At 42.8% G+C, this 22,192-nt stretch overlaps 1 long non-coding RNA gene across 1 annotated transcript; it reads left to right on the top strand.

Annotated features, from left to right (window-relative positions):
* The first annotated feature begins 1,420 nt into the window (after positions 1 to 1,420).
* On the top strand, positions 1,421 to 20,925 carry LOC123732697 (uncharacterized). Its single transcript, XR_014393108.1, has 4 exons — positions 1,421 to 1,562; positions 19,616 to 19,645; positions 19,877 to 20,191; positions 20,620 to 20,925. It is a non-coding gene; the product is annotated as an uncharacterized LOC123732697 (long non-coding RNA).
* Positions 20,926 to 22,192: the final 1,267 nt, after the last annotated feature.

Here is a 22,192-nt window from a genome sequence, read left to right as displayed (position 1 = left end):
TAAGTATTTTCTGAACTTCATGCGCCACTGTAAAATGCTGTTTTTGGATATAAATATGAACTTGACAGAACAAAAAATGCATGTATTGTGTAACATGATGTCCTGGGAGTGTCATCTGATGAAGATTGTCAAAGGTTTGTGCTTCATTTTAGCTGGTTTTCTGCTTTTGGACAGCTACCGTTGCTTTGAAAACTCTAAGAAAATGGCTGTTTTGTTACTCTGTTGCTGTGGTGGTATCCTAACATAATGTAATGTTTTGCTTTCGCTGTAAAGCCGTTTGGAAATCGGACAACGTGGTTCGATTCAGGAGATGTGTCTCTATAAAACAGTGTAAAATAGTCCTATGTTTGAGAACTTTGAATTATGACATTTTGTGGTTTTAAATTTTGCGTTCTGATTTCTCACTGGCTGTTGAATAGGGTGGGACGATTTCATCCCACCTTCACGAGAGAGGTTAAACTGCTCCGTTTTATACCAAGTTCAATCTCCTGTGCCTGACTTCCCTGCCACCATCACGCACCCTTACAAGTACTCAGTAGGGAGAGAGAGATAGAACTAACTCAATGACAGACTGGGTTGGTAGAAGGAGACAGGGGAGGAGGGAGAGAGAGGGTGAGGAACATAGTGTGTAAAATGTGACTAACTTGTCTGTGCAGATGAAGTTAGCTGACGTTGACAGCACCAGGGCTCAGCCGTCTAGTTACCACAGCTCACACTATTCTCTGATCCATTCTGTATGTTTCCACACAGCGGAGTTCCTGCAGATTGTGAAAAACAGGATGTGTCACACACTGCGGTCACACCAAAACAGCTCTTGGCTGTAAGCCCAGACTTATCACTAAGTCACACAAGACAAGTTTGTATCAGTGAAAAAACACTAGCATTTAACAACAAACAATTATCTAAGTAAAAAAAACATCATAGCATGTCTAATTTGTAATTTACTACCACACCTGTTGAGTTGACTTGGGTAACAGACCTCTAGCTTCTACACCACAGAAAGTTAGAGGTGACTTTCCCAAGTCAAGCACTGACAATTAGGTAAGATATTATAGGACACACTATGTGTAACTGCTGCTCTGTCAGCAGTTTCCTGTGGAGTTTTTGGAAGAGATGTCAATGAAAGCAAATAAATGGTCAAACAGGCCACTTCCTGTAAAGGAATCTCTCAGGTTTTTGCCTGCCAAATGAGTTCTGTTATACTCACAGACACCATTCAAACAGTTTTAGAAACTTTAGGGTGTTTTCTATCCATATACAATAAGTATATGCATATTCTAGTTACTGGGTAGGATTAGTAACCAGATTAAATCGGGTACGTTTTTTATCCGGCCGTGTAAATACTGCCCCCATCCCCAACAGGTTAACTGATCTGATTTGCTTAGCAGTTTGCCACATCATTGAAGTAAGGAAGTAATGAGTTAGAAGTCATATAGCCTAGCAGTATTTCTCACTCTTCAGTCCTCTCTTTATGACAGTAGACCGGTTTCACTCAGTGGAGCCCCAGTTAGAGACAGATATGATACCTGCAGTGATATTGATGATCCTGTTCTGGATTACAGGTAGGATGCTGTTATACTGATATCCACTTGTGACTGAGATATGTTTTGATATATTACCATTTGCAAGACTAGTAAAAGAACATGCAACTGGAAGCAGACAGTAAAAATCTGTCTCAAAGCAGGACAATGATGTGATCACCTGTAAATGAACTTTACTGCAGCGTAACTGTCCATCTGGGGACAGGCACTAATGTCAGTTAAGGTGTGATGGTCAGTGTTATTAGAACCAAGGTAAGACCCAAATGCAGACAACAGGGGCAGGCAAAGACAGGTCAAGGCAGGCAGGGGTCGAAAGTCCAGAGTAAGGGGACAAAGGTACAAGACAGCAGGCAGGCTCAGGGTAGGCAGTCAGTAATCCAGAGGAGGGCAGAGGTATAGATCAGCAAGCAGGCTCAGGCAGAGTGGTCAGGCAGGTGGGCTCAGAGTCAGGGCAGGCAAGGGTCAAAACCGGGAGGACAAGAAAACAGAGACTGGGGAAAAAGCAGGCGCAGACACAAACCACTGGTTGACTCAAACAAACAGTGTGAACTGGCAACAGACAAACATTAAACACAGGCATAAATACACAGGGGATAATGGGGAAGATGGGCTACACCTGGAAGGGGGTGGAGATAATCACAAAGACACGTGAAACAGATCAGTGTGTGACACAATGTTCCCTCTAAATTGCAGATAAATCAGCCAACAGTGAGAAGCACGAGATTGAACTTCACTAAATGTTCTAGAACAGTGGTCACCAACCGGTTGATCTCCACGGCATTCCTAGTGGATCGCCAAACATTTATGTAAAAACCCACAATAAAGCCTAGTGTTCCTATTAATGGGGGGGGGGGGGGGCTCTGGCTGATGGCAGTAGGTGCACCTGATTCAGTTGCCCTGCACGCCGGGTAGGCAAGCTGTTGGTTATTTGAACCATTTCATGTGTCGGAATGTACAAACTGCCTTTCTGGCTGGCCCAGAAAGCAAATCAAGTGCACTATAGGGCTACTGCTGGCCAACCGGATGTAGCCAGGAGTGGTATGGTGTTGATATGGTGCAGTCATAGTAACCAGGATTGGTATGGTGTTGATATGGTGTAGTCATAGTGACCAGGAGTGGTATGGTGTTGATATTGTGATGTCTCTGGTGTACCTTTGGGCATTATTATATTATTGTATTGTTTATCTGTATTATTGACCTGTCTGGAGAATGTAGCTGTTTATCTGTATTATTCACCCCTATGGAGAATGTAGCTGTTTATCTGTATTATTGACCCCTATGGAGAATGTAGCTGTTTATCTGTATTATTGACCCCTATGGAGAATGTAGCTGTTTATCTGTATTATTGACCCCTATGGAGAATGTAGCTGTTTATCTGTATTATTGACCCGTATGGAGAATGTAGCTGTTTATCTGTATTATTGACCCCTATGGAGAATGTAGCTGTTTATCTGTATTATTGACCCCTATGGAGAATGTAGCTGTTTATCTGTAATATTGACCCCTATGGAGAATGTAGCTGTTTATCTGTATTATTGACCCTTATGGAGAATATAGCTGTTTATCTGTAATATTGACCCCTATGGAGAATGGGGGAAAAGGAGCAGAGTTTATCTGTATTATTGGTGTTTGATGAGTATTTACCACCCTATGATAAGTTGGGATATATAAGATACGCCATAAGAGCGTTCGTGTAAAAAGTGAAAGAAGTTTTATGTGTCAAGTGTTTTCAGACGGAAGGAATATGTTCTAGAAGAGTCTGTGAATATAAAATGTTGTAACTGTGGTAGGGATCATATTTCTGAATTCCCAGAATGCCCTGTTAGGGTGAAAGAGGTTGAGGAGTCAAGGAGCAGGGCTGTACAGCAAGTCTCCTATGTGGAGGTGGTGAAGAGAGTTGAAGGGAAAGAGGCCACAGTTCTGAAGAAGATATGGAGGTGGATGTACCACGACCAGTTGCAAATGTTATATGTCAATGAAATGATCTGGATACACTTGTTGTGGAAAAGGTGGATTTTATAGCATTTACAGCCACAGTTATTAATTGTACTGCACATTATTATAACTGCAGCTGATAAGTTTTTGGGCCTCCAAGACTTACGTCAGAAGCACTGCAAGGACTACTGTCACCAGGAAATGTCCCTCCATCACAGGATCCCTCTGAGCCTGTGTAGGGACCTGATTAAAATAGAAAAGCAGGCTGATTTACTTTAATTAACATTTCGTTACTTATAGTTTGTATTGAATTTATTTTATTTATATTATAAAATGTTTATCCTTTTTGGAGACGTATTATCCACCTGAACAGTAGGTGGCGGAATGCACATATAATTGTTGCGAACGCAATTATACCATAGAAGAAGCTCGTGTCCTTATTCCAGCAAACCCGGAAGCTACAGAGACAGAGAGAGGAACAGAAACAATCAAACAGAGCGCTCTTCCAAAACATTGCAAAGTGTGCTTCCCCGTGAAGCTTTTTTGAAATCTGTCACAGCGGTTGCATTAGGGAGTTATCTATAATTCTTTGAATAACAGTTTAACACTTTCAACGTGTCCCTTACTGTGGCAAATGTGATCAATCAATGGAATATTAGCCTCTTTCACTGCAACATACCGAAACAAAGCCAACTATGTAAGAGATGTTGTAGACAGAACACATCGGAGTAGGATTCTATTACATCAACACGACTCATCCCGTACTCTACACAGACCGGTGCTGCATAACCAATCAGAGCTGCAGTAGGCCTACATGCAAATAGACCATTGCCATATTTATATTTATCCTTTATTTAACTAGGCAAGTCAGTTAAGAACAAATTCTTATTTACAATGACGGCCTGGCAGGAGGCAAAAGGCCTTATACGGGGTCAGGGATTAAAAATAAAATCATCAAATATAAATATATGAATATAAAGTTAGATGAACATTGGTGATGGTGTCATGCATCTGACTGTTGTATATTCAGTGTGTCAATGATTGATTGTATCTGTCTCTATGTAAATGAATGAGAGTATATATTCTATATTATATTGGTGTTATGTTAGAGCAGGAGAAGAGGAGGGGTGTAGATGCTAGAGGTCTGTTACTTGAGTCAAGATCAACAGGCATGATGCTATATGTCAGGAAGAGAGAGAGAGGGGAGAGAGAGAGGAGAGAGGGAGGAGGGGTGGGGAGGGCAGAGGAGAGAGTAGTGGAGAGAGAGAGGAGGGGGTGGGGAGGGCAGAGGAGAGAGTAGTGGAGAGAGAGAGGAGGGGAGGGCAGAGGAGAGAGTAGTGGAGAGAGAGAGGAGAGAGAGAGGAGGGGGTGGGGAGGGTGAGAGATAAGGGGAGGAGATGGAGGGAGGTGTCAAAGAGATGGACTGACATAGTAACAAACAGTCAACTGAATGTAGTCAACCAGTAACCTCTTCCACTATTGGCCCAGCTCAGCTTGACCCTGACCTATGGAACTGAACGATTGAAAAAAAACTAAAATAGATGAAAGCTAATGTATTAAATTATATATAATCTCATCTGTAAAGAGATGTTCACCTTTCCACATTGTGACTTTGTGGTGAGGTCTTGTTGAGAAATGTCACATCATTTCTCAGTGCTCAATGTCTCAACACTGTTTCTCAAAGGACCCACAACCATTTGTCCTGTTCATCTCTCACAGCTTAGTTCAGTCTACTGCTAAATAACAGGATATGGAGAAACAGCATTTGGCTGTGAGTCCAGAACCATGAGTCAGTCATGTAGACAAAGGGGAAGTGTTCTAGCAGAGGGAGCAGGTCTCATCAGTACATCATGTGACTTTAGTTAAATATATAGATACACTGGATAAACATTATAACAGACTAATTAAATACATAGATACACTGGATAAACAATATAACAGACTTTAGTTAAATACATAGATACACTGGATTAACATTATTACAGACTTTAATTAAATACATAGATACACTGGATAAACATGACAGCAGTTTTGCCACCATAGACCCAAGTCAGTAAATACATATCTTGACTTATTAGGTGGAGGCCCTGCACTACATCAAATCACATCACATTTTATTGGTCACATACACATGGTTAGCAGATGTTCATATGAGTGTAGCGAAAAGCTTGTGCTTCTAGTTCCGACAGTGCAGTAATATCTGACAAGTATTCTAACAATTTCACAGCAACTACCTTATACACACAAACGTAGAGGGATGGAATAAGAATATGTACATATAAATATATAGATGAGCGATGGCCGTGCTGCATAGGCAAGATGCAATAGACGGTATAAAATACTGTATATACATATGAGATGAGTAATGTAGGATATGTAAACATTATTAAAGTGCCATTATTTAAACTGACTAATAATTTCGCCCCCGATGATGCGTTGTGCAGAACGCACTACCCTCTGGAGTGCCTTGCGGTTGAGGGTGGTGCAGTTGCCGTACCAGGCAGTGATACAGCCTGACAGGATGCTCTCGATTGTGCATCTGTAAAAGATTGTGAGGGTTTTAGGTGACAAGCCAAATTTCTTCAGTCTCCTGAGGTTGAAGAGGCACTATTGCGCCTTCGTCACCATGCTGTCTCTGTGGGTGGACCATTTCAGTTTGTCCGTGATGTGTACGCTGAGGAACTTTCTCCGCTACTGTCCCGTCGATGTGGATAGTGGGGTGCTCTCTGCTGTTTCCTGAAGTCCACGATCATCTCCTTTGTTTTGTTGACATTGAGTGAGAGGTTGTTTTCCTGACACCACACTACGAGTGCTCTCACCTCCTCCCTGTAGGTTGTCTCGTCGTTGTTCGTAATCAAGCCCACTACTTTTGTATCATCTGCAAACTTGATGATCGAGTTGGAGGCGTGCATGGCCACACAGTCATGGGTGAACAGGGAGTACAGGAGGGGGCTGAGCACGCACCCTTGTGGGGCCACAGTGTTGAGGATCAGCTAAGTGGAGATGTTGTTTCCTACCTTCACCACCTGGGGGCAGCCCGTCAGAAAGTCCAGGACCCAATTGCACAGGGCAGGGTTGAGACCCAGGGCCTTAAGCTTAATGATGAACTTGGAGGGTACTATGGTGTTGAATGCTGACCTGTAGTCAATGAACAGCAATCTTACATAGGTGTTCCTCTTGTCCAGATGGGATAGGGCAGTGTGCAGTGTGATGGCGATTGCATCGTATGCGTACCTGTTGGGGCGATATGCAAACTGAAGTGGGTCAAGGGTGGCAGGTAAGGTGGAGGTGATATGATCCTTGACTAGTCACTCAAAGCACTTCATGATGACAGAAGTGAGTGTTACGGGGCGATAGTCATTTAGTTCAGTTACCTTAGCTTTCTTGGGAACAGGAACAATGGTGGCCATCTTGAAGCATGTGGGGACAGCAGACTGGGATAGGGATTGATTGAATATGTCCGTAAACACCCCAGCCAGCTGGTCTGTGCATGCTCTGAGGACGCGGCTAGGGATGCCGTCTGGGCCAGCAGCCTTGTGAGGGTTAACACGTTTAAATGTCTTACTCACGTCGGCCATGGAGAAGGAGAGGGGGGGCTATGATATGGGGTGCAGTAGGTTACTGTACAACATTACTAAATGATAACAACGTAGCCTTGTGACCAGATAGTAGTTGGTTGATATGGTGCAGTAGGTTACAGTAACAACAGCAGCCTTGTGAGGGTTAACACGTTCATATGTCTTACTCACGTCGGCCACGGAGAAGAAGAGGGAGGGTCCGCAGTCCTTGGTAGCGAGCCACGTAAGTGTCATTGTATTATCCACAAAGCGGGCAAAGAAGGTGTTTAGCTTGTCTGGAAGCAAGACGTCGGTGTCGCAAGATGTCGGTGTCTGTGACGTGGCTGGTTTTCTTTTGTAGTCCGTGATTGCCTGTAGACCCTACCACATACGTCTCGTGTCTTCAACTTCATTTTGTCTCAAAACCGACATTTCGCTTCTTTAATTTCCTTGCAGAGGGAAGAACTACACTGTTTATATTCATCCATATTCCCCGACCTCTTTCCATGGTTGAATGTGGTGGTTCGCGCTTTCAGTTTTGCACAAATGGTTTCTGGTTAGGGTAGGTTTTAATAGTCACAGTGGGTACAACATCTCCAATGCACTTCCTAGTAAACTCACTCACCGAGTCAGCGTATAAATCGATGTTATTGTCTGAGGCTTTATGGAACATTTCCCAGTCAACGTGACCAAAACAATCTTCAAACGTGGATTCCATTAACCTGTTGGGTCTAGGGGGCAGCATTTGCACGTCTGGATAAAAAAAATGTACCCGATTTAATCTGGTTACTAATCCTACCCAGTAACTAGAATATGCATATACTTATTATATATGGATAGAAAACACTCTAAAGTTTCCAAAACTGTTTGAATGGTGTCTGTGAGTATAACAGAACTCATTTGGCAGGCAAAACCCTGAGACATTTTCTGACAGGAAGTGGATACCTGATGTGTTGTATTGAGTTTAAACCTATCCCATTGAAAAACACAGGGGTTTAGGAATATTTTGGCACTTCCTATTGCTTCCACTAGATGTCACCAGCCTTTACAAAGTGTTTTGAGTCTTCTGGAGGGAGATCTGACCGAACAAGAGCCATGGAACGGTGATGTCCCATTAGACACCTGGCGCGCTACTTCATGTTGGGTACCCTCGTTCCAATACGTTATAAAAGGCTATGCATTCGTCCACCTTGAATATTATTCATGTTCTGGTTAAAAAAGGCCCTAATGATTTATGCTATACAACGTTTGACATGTTTGAACGAACGGAAATATATTTTTTCCCCTCGTTCATGACGAGAAGTCCGGCTGGCTTACATCATGTGCTAACGAGACGGAGATTTTTGGACATAAATGATGAGCTTTTTTGAACAAAACTACATTCGTTATGGACCTGTGATACCTGGAAGTGACATCTGATGAAGAGAATCAAAGGTAATGGATTATTTACATAGTATTTTCGATTTTAGATCTCCCCAACATGACGTCTAGTCTGTATCGCAACGCGTATTTTTCTGGGCACAGTGCTCAGATTATTGCAAAGTGTGATTTCCCAGTAAGGTTATTTTTAAATCTGGCAAGTTGATTGCGTTCAAAAGATGTAAATCTATAATTCTTTAAATGACAATATAATATTTTACCAATGTTTTCTAATTTTAATTATTTAATTTGTGACGCTGACTTGACTGCCGGTTATTGGAGGGAAACGATTTCCTCAACATCAATGCCATAGTAAAACGCTGTTTTTGTATATAAATATGAACTTGATAGAACTAAAAATGCATGCATTGTCTAACATAATGTCCTAGGAGTGTCATCTGATGGAGATTGTAAAAGGTTAGTGTATCATTTTAGCTGGTTTTATGGTTTTGGTGACCCTGTCTTTGACTTGACAAAACATTACACACAACTCTTGTAAATGTACTGTCCTAACATACTCTAAATTTATGCTTTCGCCGTAAAACCTTTTTGAAATCGTAAAACGTGGTTAGATTAAGGAGATGTTTATCTTTCAAATGGTGTAACATAGTTGTATTTTTGAAAAATTTGAATTTTGACATTTATTTGGATTCAAATTTGCCGCTCTTGAAATGCACCTGCTGTTGATGGAGTGCACCACGGGTGGCACGCTAGCGTCCCACCTAGCCCCAAGAGGTTAACATGTTGACTACTTACAGACCACCTAGTCTAATACTACTGCCACACACCTAGATACTAGGTCCAAACTGATAGGAACTCAGGTCCCTCAGAAGAGAGGGTTACATGTATCTAGGGGAAAGTTCCCGATGGAGCCTACAGACTTCACTGTAGTTTGGTGGGAGTATGAAACATGAAATATTATCACCCTCATATTACCCAGGCCTAGTACAGTATTTCATCATCCTGTCAGCTAGTTAGATTGCATTTCCTTGATTCCTTGTGTCCTCTCCTTGCCTTCTTTGGGTTTTGAGTTGGATATGTATTCATGACCCCCCAATTGTCTAATGTGTATTCATGACCCCCCCCCCCATGTCTAATGTGTATTCATGACCCCCCATGTCTAATTTTTATTCATGACAGATGAAAGCAAAAAAAACTGCCGAAAAACAGACAAAAGCAAATGTATTAACCTCTATGGGCTAGTGTCCCACCCCTGGTACACCCTATCAACAGCAGGTGAAATATCAAGGGCGCCAAATTTGAAAACAATTAAATGTCATGATTCAAATTTCTCAAACATACAACTATCTTACACCCTTTGAAAGATAAACATCTCCTTAATCTAACCACGTTGTCCGATTTTAAAAAGGCTTTACGGCGAAAGCATAAAGTTAGATTATGTTAGGACAGTACATTGAAAATAGCTGTGTGTAATGTTTTGTCAATGCAAAGACACGCGTCACCAAAAGCAGAAAACCAGCTAAAATGATGCACTAACCTTTGACAATCTTCATCAGATGACACTCCTAGGACATTATGTTAGACAATACATGCATTTTTTGTTCTATCAAGCTCATATTTATATCCAAAAACAGCGTTTTACTATGGCGTTGATGTTGAGGAAATATTTTCCCTCCAATACCGCCAGTCAATCAGCACAACAAATTAAATAATTACTATTCGAAAACATTGGTAAAATATTATATTGTCATTCGAAGAATTATAGATTAACATCTCGTGAACGCAACCGCATTGCCAGATTTAAAAATAACTTTACTGGGAAATCACACTTTGCAATAATCTGAGTACTACGCCCAGAAAAATAGGCTTTGCGATACAGACTAGGCGCCATCTTGGAGTCATCTAAAATCAAAAATACTATGTAAATAATACCTTACCTTTGATTATTTTCATCAGAAGGCACTTCCAGGAATTCCCAGGTCCATAACAAATGTAGTTTTGTTCGAAAAAGCTCATAATTTATGTCCAAATATCTCCGTGTTGTTAGCGCGTTTTGGCTACTCAAAAACATGAACTACGCCCGCCGGACTTGTCTTCACCAAAGAGGAGAAAAAATATATTTACGTTCGTTCAAACATGTCAAACGTTGTATAGCATAAATCATTAGGGCCTTTTTCATTCAGAACTTCAATAATATTCAAGGCGGACGATTGCATTCTCTTTTAAAACGTATTGGAATGAGAGTACCCAAACATGCACTCGCGCGCCAGAGCAGTATTGGCCATCCGCTTATGACCAGCATTCCAAGGCTCTTGTTCGGTCAGTTTTCACAGTAGAAGACTCAAACCACTTTGTAAAGACTGGTGACATCTAGTGGATGGCGTAGGAAGTGCTCAATGATTAATACATCCCTGTGTGTTTCAATAGCATAGGCTTAAAAGTAATTCAACACATCAGGTATCCACTTCCTGTCAGAATTTGTCTCATGGTTTTGACTGCCATATGAGTTCTGTTATACTTACAGACACCATTCAAACAGTTTTAGAAAATTCAGAGTGTTTTCTATCCAAATCTGTTAATAATATGCATATCCTAACTTCTGAGTTGGTGTAGGAGGCAGTTAAAAATGGGCACATATTTTTTTCAAAATTCTCAATACTGCTCCCTAGCCCCAAGAGGTTTTAAATGCCTCTCCCTTTCAGAACGCGTCTCCTTCCTGAGCAGTATGACGGTTGCGTGGTCCCATGGTGTTTATACTTGCATACTATTGTTTGAACAGATGAATGTGGTACCTTCAGGTGTTTGGAAATTGCTCCCAAGGATGAAGCAGACTTGTGGAGGTCTACAAATTTTTTCTGGGGTCTTGGCCGATTTCTTTTGATTTTCCCATGATGTCAAGCAAAGAGGCACTGAGTTTGAAGGTAGGCCTTGAAATACATCCATAGGTACACCTCCAATTGACTCAAATGATGTCAATTAGCCTATCAGAAGCTTCTAAAGCCATGACATCATTTTCTGGAATTCTCCAAGCTTTTAAAGGCACAGTCAACTTAGTGTATGTAAACTTCTGACCCACTGGAATTGTGATACAGTGAATTATAAGTGAAATAATCTGTAAACAATTGTTGGAATAATGATCTGTGTCATGCACAAAGTAGATGTCCTCACCGACTTGACAAAACTATAGTTTGTTTACCTGTTGTGGATAGGGGGCAGTATTTTCACAGCCGGGTGAAAAAACGTGCCTGTTTTAATCTGGTCACTATTCTTGCCCAGAAACTAGGATATGCATAGAAAACACTCAAAAGTTTCTAAAACTGTTTTAATGGTGTCTGTGAGTATAACAGAACTCATATTACAGGCAAAGAACTGAGAAGATGTCAACCAGGAAGTGGCGTGTCATCCAAATTGTTGCCCTTGTTTTACCTCTCTATCGAATTTACACCATCTAAGCTGTCACGTTACACTTTCCAAGGCTTCCATTGGCTGTCTATTGCTGCCAGAAAGTGGATTGAAGCATCTGCTGTCTCTGGGCAGGTCACAGGAGCTCATTTTGTGAGAGGTCAGCATGATGACATGGAATGTGGAGAGGCGCGTGCACGAGTCCTCGGCATTTTTTCTGTTCCTTTTTGAATGATTACAGCTTCGTCCGGTTTGTATATTATCGCTACTTTATGAGGAAAATAGCATAACAATTGCTTTTACACAGCGTTTGACATGCTTCTAAGTACGGTAAAGGTACATTTTGATTTTTTTTGTCTCGAAATGCGCCCGCGCATCACCGTTTGGATAGTGACCTCGACGCATGAACAAAACGCAAGTTTTTTGACAGAACTATGGACTATTTTGAACAAAAACAACATTTGTTGTTGAAGTAGAAGTCCTGGGAGTGCATTCTGACGAAGAACAGCAAAGGTAATCCAATTTTTCTACTCTTATTTCTGAGTTCAGTGAGCCCCGACGTTGGCGGGTGTCTGAAAAGCTAGCCTGAATAGCTAGCCTGTGATGGCTGAGCTATGCACTCAGAATATTGCAAAATGTGCTTTCGCCGAAAAGCTATTTTAAAATCTGACAAAGCGATTGCATAAAGGAGTTCTGTATCTATAATTCTTAAAATAATTGTTATGTTTTTTGTGAACGTTTATCATGTGTAATTTAGTAAATTCACCGGAAGTTTTCAATCAAGTTCATATTTATATCAAAAACCAGCTTTTTACATTAGCATGTGACGTTCAGAACTAGCATTCCCACCAAACACTTCCGGTGAATTTACTAAATTACTAGAGACCAAGGCGCAGCATGGTGAGTGTTCATCATGATGTTTTAATAATACGAAACACTACAACAAAAGAAACAAACGAAAGCCAACAGTTCTGTCAGGTCATATAGAACAAAACAGAATATAACTACCCACAACAACCCTGTGGGAAAAGGCTACCTAAGTATGGCTCCCAATCAGAGACAACGATAGACAGCTGTCCCTGATTGAGAACCATACCAGGCCAAAACAAAGAAATATCAAAACATAGAGAAAAGGACATAGAATGCCCACCCCAACTCACGCCCTGACCAAACCAAAAATAGAGACATAAAAAGGATCTCTAAGGTCAGGGCGTGACAATGTATTAAACCCCTTAGTTTAGTTCCAAAACTATCTCCATATATACTTCCATAAATGTGTTAAACTGGTACCAGGAGACCTTCAGACGAGTCTTGTAAAGCTTGTGGACGTCCTAGATCATAACAACCTGTACGTGTTCCTGAGAGACTCACCTTTCCATAGTGGGGTCATGTTAGTGTGTCCTAGATCATAACAACCTGTACGTGTTCCTGAGAGACTCACCTTTCCATAGTGGGGTCATGTTAGTGTGTCCTAGATCATAACAACCTGTACGTGTTCCTGAGAGACTCACCTTTCCATAGTGGGGTCATGTTAGTGTGTCCTAGATCATAACAACCTGTACGTGTTCCTGAGAGACTCATCTTTCCATAGTGGGGTCATGTTAGTGTGTCCTAGATCATAACAACCTGTACGTGTTCCTGTGAGACTCATCTTTCCATAGTGGGGTCATGTTAGTGTGTCCTAGATCATAACAACCTGTACGTGTTCCTGAGAGACTCACCTTTCCATAGTGGGGTCATGTTAGTGTGTCCTAGATCATAACAACCTGTACGTGTTCCTGAGAGACTCATCTTTCCATAGTGGGGTCATGTTAGTGTGTCCTAGATCATAACAACCTGTACGTGTTCCTGAGAGACTCATCTTTCCATAGTGGGGGTCATGTTAGTGTGTCCTAGATCATAACAACCTGTACGTGTTCCTGAGAGACTCACCTTTCCATAGTGGGGTCATGTTAGTGTGTCCTAGATCATAACAACCTGTACGTGTTCCTGAGAGACTCACCTTTCCATAGTGGGGTCATGTTAGTGTGTCCTAGATCATAACAACCTGTACGTGTTCCTGAGAGACTCACCTTTCCATAGTGGGGTCATGTTAGTGTGTTGTCCAAACGGTTCTGACACTACAGACAGAAGTTGGCAGATGGACTGTATTACTTCAGACGATGCTTATGGGGTCGTAGAGCAAAACGGAGAACATCATCGTGTTCCTGAGTCTCATCTTTCCATAGTTTACAGGCCAAACTGATCGGATGTTACAGACATTTTCGTGAGAAGACCCATTTTCGTAATGTTTCAAGGTCTGACAAACACAGCTCTAGCTCTGTGACCTTTCACCTCAGATGAGGAATGGAGATATTGGTGGATGTGCTGGATTGAGATGCAAAACATATCTCTAGTTTAAACAGATGGATTTTGATGGGATTGTTTTTTAATGTTAATTACATTTCTAAAGGCTCACGGAAATTGTCAACTAAGGGTTAAATGGTATTCTAAGGGTTAAATTGTAAATGAAAAGAGCATCAAACATGGATTGTGTGGGGGGGGTACAGAGATGTGGTAGTCATATAATAATCATGCTGTGGTCTACATTTTGTTCATCATCAAGCAGACCAGATCATTAGAGATGGTGGGAGAGCCTGTTAGGCTGTTTAAAATGGAACAATATCATTTATATACTGTAGCATGAGACTAATACCTCTATATATATTTTAACAGGATTGAGTGACGTTTTCTAAATAGTTTTCATAATTAAAATAAATATATATAATTCATTTTTCACTGAGACATCATGGCGTGTCCATCAATTTAAATCCCAACTTGTAAGGAAAGTATAAATAATAAAAAGTCAACAATGTATTGGACAGGCCTATGAGGTGTAAAGGTCTGTCTTTCCAAGACATTCTGTTCATCTGCAAGCAGACCTGGTGATTCTAGATGGTGGGAGAGCCTGTTATTTGAAATGGAAGAATATAACTTACTGTAGCCTATATAATGTAACAATGACAATAATCCCTTCATATATACTGTAGTTGAAGGTTATTTTAGTGTCATAAAAAGTGTTCATTAAAACAAATCAGGATGTTTGGTGGATGGATTCAATGTAGATGTTCTGCTGTGTATCCAGGTGTTTATATGAAAGTGGTAGATTTGTAATTCTTTACCAGAGAAAGTTCTGGATTACTTTTCTGTGGGTGACCTCAGGCTATGGTCTTTGACAATTCAGCTACTTTGTTAACAGTCCTACAACTGTCACCTTATGTAACAACTGATTTACTTAACAAAATGCACATCTCAATATGTGGTCCAGGTGCCTTAGTGTTCCTATAAAAACCTGTGTCCAAACTCAGCATTAAATAGTATCTCATCAGAATAGTGTACAGAGATAAGTTATTACTCCTATTGAAATGTCATGTGTTTTTACTGTTTATTCTGTTGCATTAAAAAACACGTCTGATTGGACTAGATCCATGTTGAGGTGAGACATGTCTGATTGGACTAGATCCATGTTGAGGTGAGACATGTCTGATTGGACTAGATCCATGTTGAGGTGAGACACGTCTGATTGGACTAGATCCATGTTGAGGTGAGAAACGTCTGATTGGACTAGATCCATGTTAAGGTGAGACACGTCTGATTGGACTAGATCCATGTTGAGGTGAGACACGTCTGATTGGACTAGATCCATGTTGAGGTGAGACACGTCTGATTGGACTAGATCCATGTTAAGGTGAGACACGTCTGATTGGACTAGATCCATGTTGAGGTGAGACACGTCTGATTGGACTAGATCCATGTTGAGGTGAGAAACGTCTGATTGGACTAGATCCATGTTGAGGTGAGACACGTCTGATTGGACTAGATCCATGTTAAGGTGAGACACGTCTGATTGGACTAGATCCATGTTAAGGTGAGACACGTCTGATTGGACTAGATCCATGTTGAGGTGAGACACGTCTGATTGGACTAGATCCATGTTGAGATGAGACATCAGGTATTTGAGGTAGATATGTACATGAATGCAGGGTAAAGTGACTAGACATCAGGATAGATAATAATAAGGTATTTGAGGTAGATATGTATATGAAGGCAGGGTAAAGTGACTAGACATCAGGATAGATAAGGTATTTGAGGTAGATATGTACATGAAGGCAGGGTAAAGTGACTAGACATCAGGATAGATAATAATGATGTGTGTGTGTGTAGTCTATGTAGTTTATGAATGTGTGTGGTGTGAGGAGAGGAGGAGAGGGGGAGAAGAGGAGAAGAGGAGGAGAGGAGAGGGGGAAGGAGAGGAGATGAGAAGAGGAGAAGAGAGGGGGAGAAGAGGTGAGAAGAAGAGCGGTAGGAGAAGAGAGGGGGAGAAGAGAGGGGCAGAAGCGAAGAAGGGGAGAGGGGGGAGAAGAGGTGAGGGTAGAAGAGGAGAGGAGAGGTGGAGGAAGCGGAGAAGGGGGAGAAGAGGAGAGGGGAGGAGAAGAGAGGGGAGAAGAGGAGAGGGGGAGAGGGGAGAAGAGGGGGAGAAAAGGAAATGGGGCAGAAGAGGAGAGGAGAGGGGGAGAAGAAGAGAGGAGATGTGGGAGAAGAGGAAAGGAGAGGGGCAGAAGAGTAGAAGAGAGGGGCAGAAGGGGAGAAGAGGAGAGGGGGGAGAAGATGAGAAGGGGAAAGGGGGAGAGGAGGAGAGTGGGGAGAAGAGAAGAGCAGAGGAGAGGGGGAGACGAGGAGAAGAGAGGGGAGAGGAGGGGATGGGGGAGAAGAGGAGAGGAGGGGGGAGAAGAAAATAGGAGAGGGGGAGAAGAGAGGGGGAGAAGAGAGGAAGAAAAGGGGAAGAGTGGAGAGGGGGGAGGAGAGGGGAGGAAAGGGGAGGAGAGGGGGGAGGAGAGGAAGGGAGTGGAGTGAAGAGGAGAGGGGCGAGGAGCGGAGAGGGGTGGAGAGGGGGGAGGAGAGTGTGAAAGTAGGAGGGGAGAGAGGGAGAAGAGAGGGGGAGAAGAGGAGAAGGGAGAAGACAAGAGGGGGACGAAGAGGAGAGGGGGGAGAAGAGGAGAGTGGGGAGAACAGGAGAGGGGAGAAGAGGAGAAGAGAGGGGGATAGGAAAGGGGGAGGGGAGGGGGGAGGAGAGAGGAGGAAAGGGGAGGAGAGGGGAGAGGAGAAGGGGAGGAGAAGAGAGGGGGAGAAGAGGCGAGTGGGGAGAAGAGGAGAGGGGCTGAAGAGGAGAGAGGGGAGCGGAGGGGAATAAGAGGAGAGGGGAGAGGAGAGAGTAGAGGGGAGAGGAGAGGAGAGGAGAGGGGGGAGAAGGGTGGGAGGAGAGGAGAAGAGGGGGAGAAGAGGAGAGGGGGAGAAGATGAAGAGGAGAGGGGGAGAAGACAAGAAGAGAGGGGGAGAAGGGGGGGGAAGAGGAGAAGAGAGGGGGAGAAGGGGGGGAAGAGGAGTTTGAGTTTATTTTATTTTTACAGGGACAGTGCACATTAATCAACGTTTCAGTAAAAGTGCCGGTTTTAGCCAGCCGGCTAATTTTCAACCGCAGTCCCTGGGCAGGTAATTAAAAACAATTACAATATAGAAAATCATTGAACAGTGAGCACACGCAGAGTAACATAGGACAAGCAAGATGTAGCATACAGACAGAGCAACATAGAACAAAAAGCAACAAGACAAAATCCATAAAAACAACAAAGTGTTTCCACACCTCACAAGCTCCAGACAACAGACAACATGGAAAGTGGCAATACACAGCTAGTGATTATGTTCACAAATCTGATTGACCTTTAGCCATGTCTTCATGCATTTTGTGAAAGTGTGATATGTGGTGCAGTTATGTGTGTCTGATGGCAGTGTATTCCAGACATGGGACGCTCTCACAGAGAAAGCGGATTTACTAAAGGTGCTTTTCCTTAAGGGAACTATACAGTCACCTCTCATGGCAGACCTTGTGGATCTGCTGCCATATGTTTGGGTTTTCTGTTTAACAAAAATACTGAGTGGAGGGGGAGCGGAGGGGGAGAGGGGGAGCCAGGCCATTTAGGATCTTGAATACAAGACATGCGTCGGTGTATTGCACCAGATTTTCCCAACTCAGGAGCTCATGCTTTCTGAGGATGTAACAGTGATGATGGCTATTGGGCTTCCTATCGAGCACTTTGAGAGCCTGTTTGTAGACAGACTGAATAGGTTTTAATGTTGTATAGCAAGCTTGGGCCCAACTAGTCAAGCAGTATGTTAAGTGGGGGAGTATCATCGATTTGAAGTACAGTTTTGCTTCCTCTGTAGTCAAACAATTTCGTATAAATCGGAAATTAGCTAGGTTGAATTTGGTTATTTGAATGACCTTTTTCACATGCTTTTTAAAAGAGAGGAACAATGCAAACAGTTTTTTTCACATTGAGATGCAAACACGAGTCACTGAGCCACTTTGTAACCTGGACCATTGCAGTAGTGAGTTCTTGTGCAGCTTGTTGTTTGCGCTTTGCATGCACATATATCACTGTATCATCTGCACACATTTGAACTTCAGACCCAGTGCAGACAGAAGGCAGATCATTAATGTACAGGCTGAACAGGAGGGGCCCCAGTATTGACCCTTGGGGCACGCCCACATCATAGCTAAGAGTGGGCGACAGCTCATTGCTCACTCTGACACACTGAGTTCTGCCTTCAAGGTATGATTTCATCCATCTCAAGGCATCGGGGGAAAAGTTGAACTTGGACAATTTTGTGATGAGAATCTCATGGTTAACAGTATCAGGAGAGGAGAGGGGGAGAAGAGTAGAGGGGGGAGAAGAGGAGAGGAGATGGGGGAGAAGAGGAGATGTGGGAGGAGAGGAGACGATAGGGGGGAGAATCGGAGAGGGGGGAGAAGTGGGGGTATAAGTGGAAGGCGGGGAGGAGAGGGGGAGAGGGGGAGAAAAGGGGAGAAGAGAGGGGGAGAAGAGGAGAGGGAGAGAAAAAGGAAAGGGAGAGAAGAGGAGAAGAGAGGAGGGGGGATAAGAGTAGAAGAGATGTGGGAGAAGAGACGGGGAGAATAGGAGAGAGGGGAGAAGAGGAGAGGGGGAGGAGAGGAGAAGAGAGAGTGGGAGAAGAGGAGAGTGGGAGGAGAGGGGAGAGGGGGAGAGGAGAATAGAGTGGGAGAAGAGGAGCGGGAGGGAGAAGCGGAGAATAGGAGAGGGTGGAGAAGTTATTATATATGTGGGTCTGATAAGTAAACACTCTTAATGTTTGCTGTTTTATCACTCAGAAGAACATTGGGCACTATGTAACCAAACACATGTGAAACTTAATGATAAACCTGTCATCACATAATGAAAGGTCATGTTGATGTTCATTTAACCTCTGTCTCTGTCACGTCCTGACCAGTAAAATAGGTTGTTTGTTATTGTAGTTTGGTCAGGGCGTGGCAGGGGGTGTTTGTTTAGTGTGTTTCGTTTTTTGGGGGGTAATGTTCTATGTTAGTATATTTCTATGTTTAGTCTAGTATGTCTATTTCTATGTTTAGTTAATTGGGTTGACCTTCAATTGGAAGCAGCTGCTCCTCGTTGCTTCTAATTTAAGGTCCTATTTATAGGGGTGTTTTTACCATGGGATTTGTGGGTAGTTGTTTCCTGTTTTGTGTTTGTTGCACCTGACAGAACAGTTTTTCGTCGGTGTTTGTTATTCACGGTTCTTCTAATAAAGAAGATGAGTATACACATTCCCGCTGCGTTTTGGTACAATCAATACGACGAACGTGACAGTCTCTCTCTTCCTCTGACTCCTCCCTTTCTCCTTTGTTTCTCTCTATCGCTCTGTCTCTTTCTCTCTCTTTCTCCTCAGATCTCCAGGCTCAAAGTGTCAGTCCACCAGGTAGGTAGAGTATAAATCTACAGTGATTATAGCAGTTCAATATTAGTCAACTTTATTATCCCACATGGAGAAATTCATGTGTCCATACAAACCATTCTAAACCCCAATAACAAGTAGTGTTTTATGGAACTACTAATACTTGTCAACCACAAAGCACTACTGCTGTTAGAATAACAGAATCACTGTCATCATCTGTCCTCACCACTGTGTTTTCCTCTCTGCTGTTTACAGCTGAACTCTCAGTCAGACTGGTGAATGGGACCACTTCCTGTTCTGGGACAGTGGAAGTCTTCAATGAAGGAGAGTGGTCAGGTCTATGTACTGGGGGGTGGTGGAGCATGAGAGAGGTTAAGGTTGTGTGTAGAAAGCTGGACTGTGGGGATCCTGTAGCTGCATCTAGAGGACCTCTGGTTGAAGATGGAAGAAGAGGAGTCAGACTATTTAGTAGTTGCTATGGAAATGAGTCTTCTATTAGACAGTGTGACATCATAGAAGTAAGACCTGGTGTCTGTATTGGTGGATATTATCATCATGTGACCTGTTCAGGTAAGAGACTGGTCATATTGAGAGATTTATTTATACATTATACAATATTACCATGTATCATGTTTTATGTGTTTTTATTTAATTTAAATAGAGGGAGAGATGTCAGATGTATTTAAACATTATATTTGTGTTTGTCATATTGGTTTATGGGAGATGTTCATGGGCAGATCATTGTAGTTCAGATGGTACTGAAGTGAAGCTGCCTGATGGATGTCCAGCTGTTTATTTTCTATAAAGTGAAGTGAACTTATTCCTGTCTCCTGCCTGCATTATTCCCAACCCTATCCTGAGTGACTAAGAACCCATTTCTACCTCTTACAGTGTCAAACATAGCAAACTACAATCTTTTATCCAACATATTTGTGTTTAGTCCTTGACAGTGTCATCAACAAAACTGATTGAATGTTCAATCAAGTATTTTTCTCCAGAGTCTGTATGGCTTGTGGATGGAGCTGGTCTCTGCTCTGGGAGAGTGGAGGTGAAGTCCAATCAGTCCTGGGCCTCAGTGTGTGAAGCTGACTTTGACCGGCAGGATGCAGAGGTAGTCTGTGGGGAGCTTGGCTGTGGGGCTCCTGCAGCTCTACAGGGGGGGGCTCTATGGAGAAGGTGAGGGTCAGACCTGGGATAAAGAGTTCCAGTGTAAAGGCAAAGAGTCCCTTCTCCTGGACTGTGACACCTCAGACAGAGAAAACAACACCTGTCTACCTGGTAATGCTGTTGGACTCACCTGCTCAGGTAAGAAACAGTTTGTCACTCAATCAACATTGTTTCTCACCTGGAGTGAAGAATATGAGAGACAATATAGGTGTGTTTTAGTTAGAAAATAGTAAGATTACTGTCTCTCTCTTTTCTTTTCTCAGAGCATGATGATGTGAGGCTGGTGGGAGGAGGCAGTCGCTGTGCTGGTGGAGTGGAGCGGTACCACCAGGGAGAGTGGAGGATTGTGGGAACTGATGACTGGGACCAGGAGGATGTAGCTGCAGTAGTGTGTAGACAGCTGGGTTGTGGCTCCACTATTTCAGTTCTACCTGGAAATACCACTAGAGGGTTTAGAGTTGACTGTTCTGGATCTGAGTCTGTACTGAGGGAGTGTAGAAGAAGATATGATCTCTATTCTGGACTCTCAGTGATCTGCTCAGGTAATAACAAGATATTATAATTATATTCAACTGATTTCCTTCATCCATACAACTTCCTCTGCACCTCTCATGATGACTGTTTAGCTTGTCAGTCTGCTTTACTAAATAGATCACTCAGTCAAGTAGGAATCAAATACAACTTAAATGTCCCAGAATGCTTTGTATTTGAGTGTTATCTCAGTGAACGTCTCTACTCACTACCACTGTCACATGTCATGTTATTGTCATATCTAAATGAGGAAAGTAGTTGAGGAGCTATGTTTTCTTTTTCTCTCCTCTTGTTCCAGATGTCCTGCTTAAGCCTGATATCAACATATGTTGTCTCAGTGACTGTAGGCCCACTACTCATGTTGCCCTGTGAGGGAGGGTGGCCAGCACTGTTACATGCTGATGTTATTGTCATATCTATAGGAAACTAGTTGAAGAGGTTTTTCTTGTTCTCTTTTATTGTTACAGATCTCCTGTTCCAGCCTGAGTCAGTCAGAGCCTCCCTGACTGACTCAATGGGAGGGGTCTCCAGGGGCCACCAGGGGTCCGAGGTGTTCAGGGGCTACAGCTTCACCATCACCTGCTCCACTCAGCCACAGTACCCAGGAGGCTCCTTCCTCCTCACGTTCACCGGCTCCAACAGAACCCAGACCCAGCCAGCTGTCAATCACTCTGCTGCCTTCCTCTTCCCTGCTGCAGATGACTCCCACCAAGGGAACTACAGCTGTGTTTATGACAATCATGTTTTCTCTCATGACTTCTCCTCTGAGAGTGAGCTCCTCTCCCTCACCATCACAGGTAACTGAACATGAACCAGACTTATAACTTTGTCATTGACAGATTTCCCACAGATCTATGTGATGATGATCAGTCC

This window comes from Salmo salar, chromosome 08 (assembly GCF_965601325.2).
Source record: "Salmo salar chromosome 08, fSalSal1, whole genome shotgun sequence".
NCBI lineage: Eukaryota > Metazoa > Chordata > Actinopteri > Salmoniformes > Salmonidae > Salmo > Salmo salar.
This window is presented reverse-complemented; position numbering and strand designations above follow the sequence as displayed.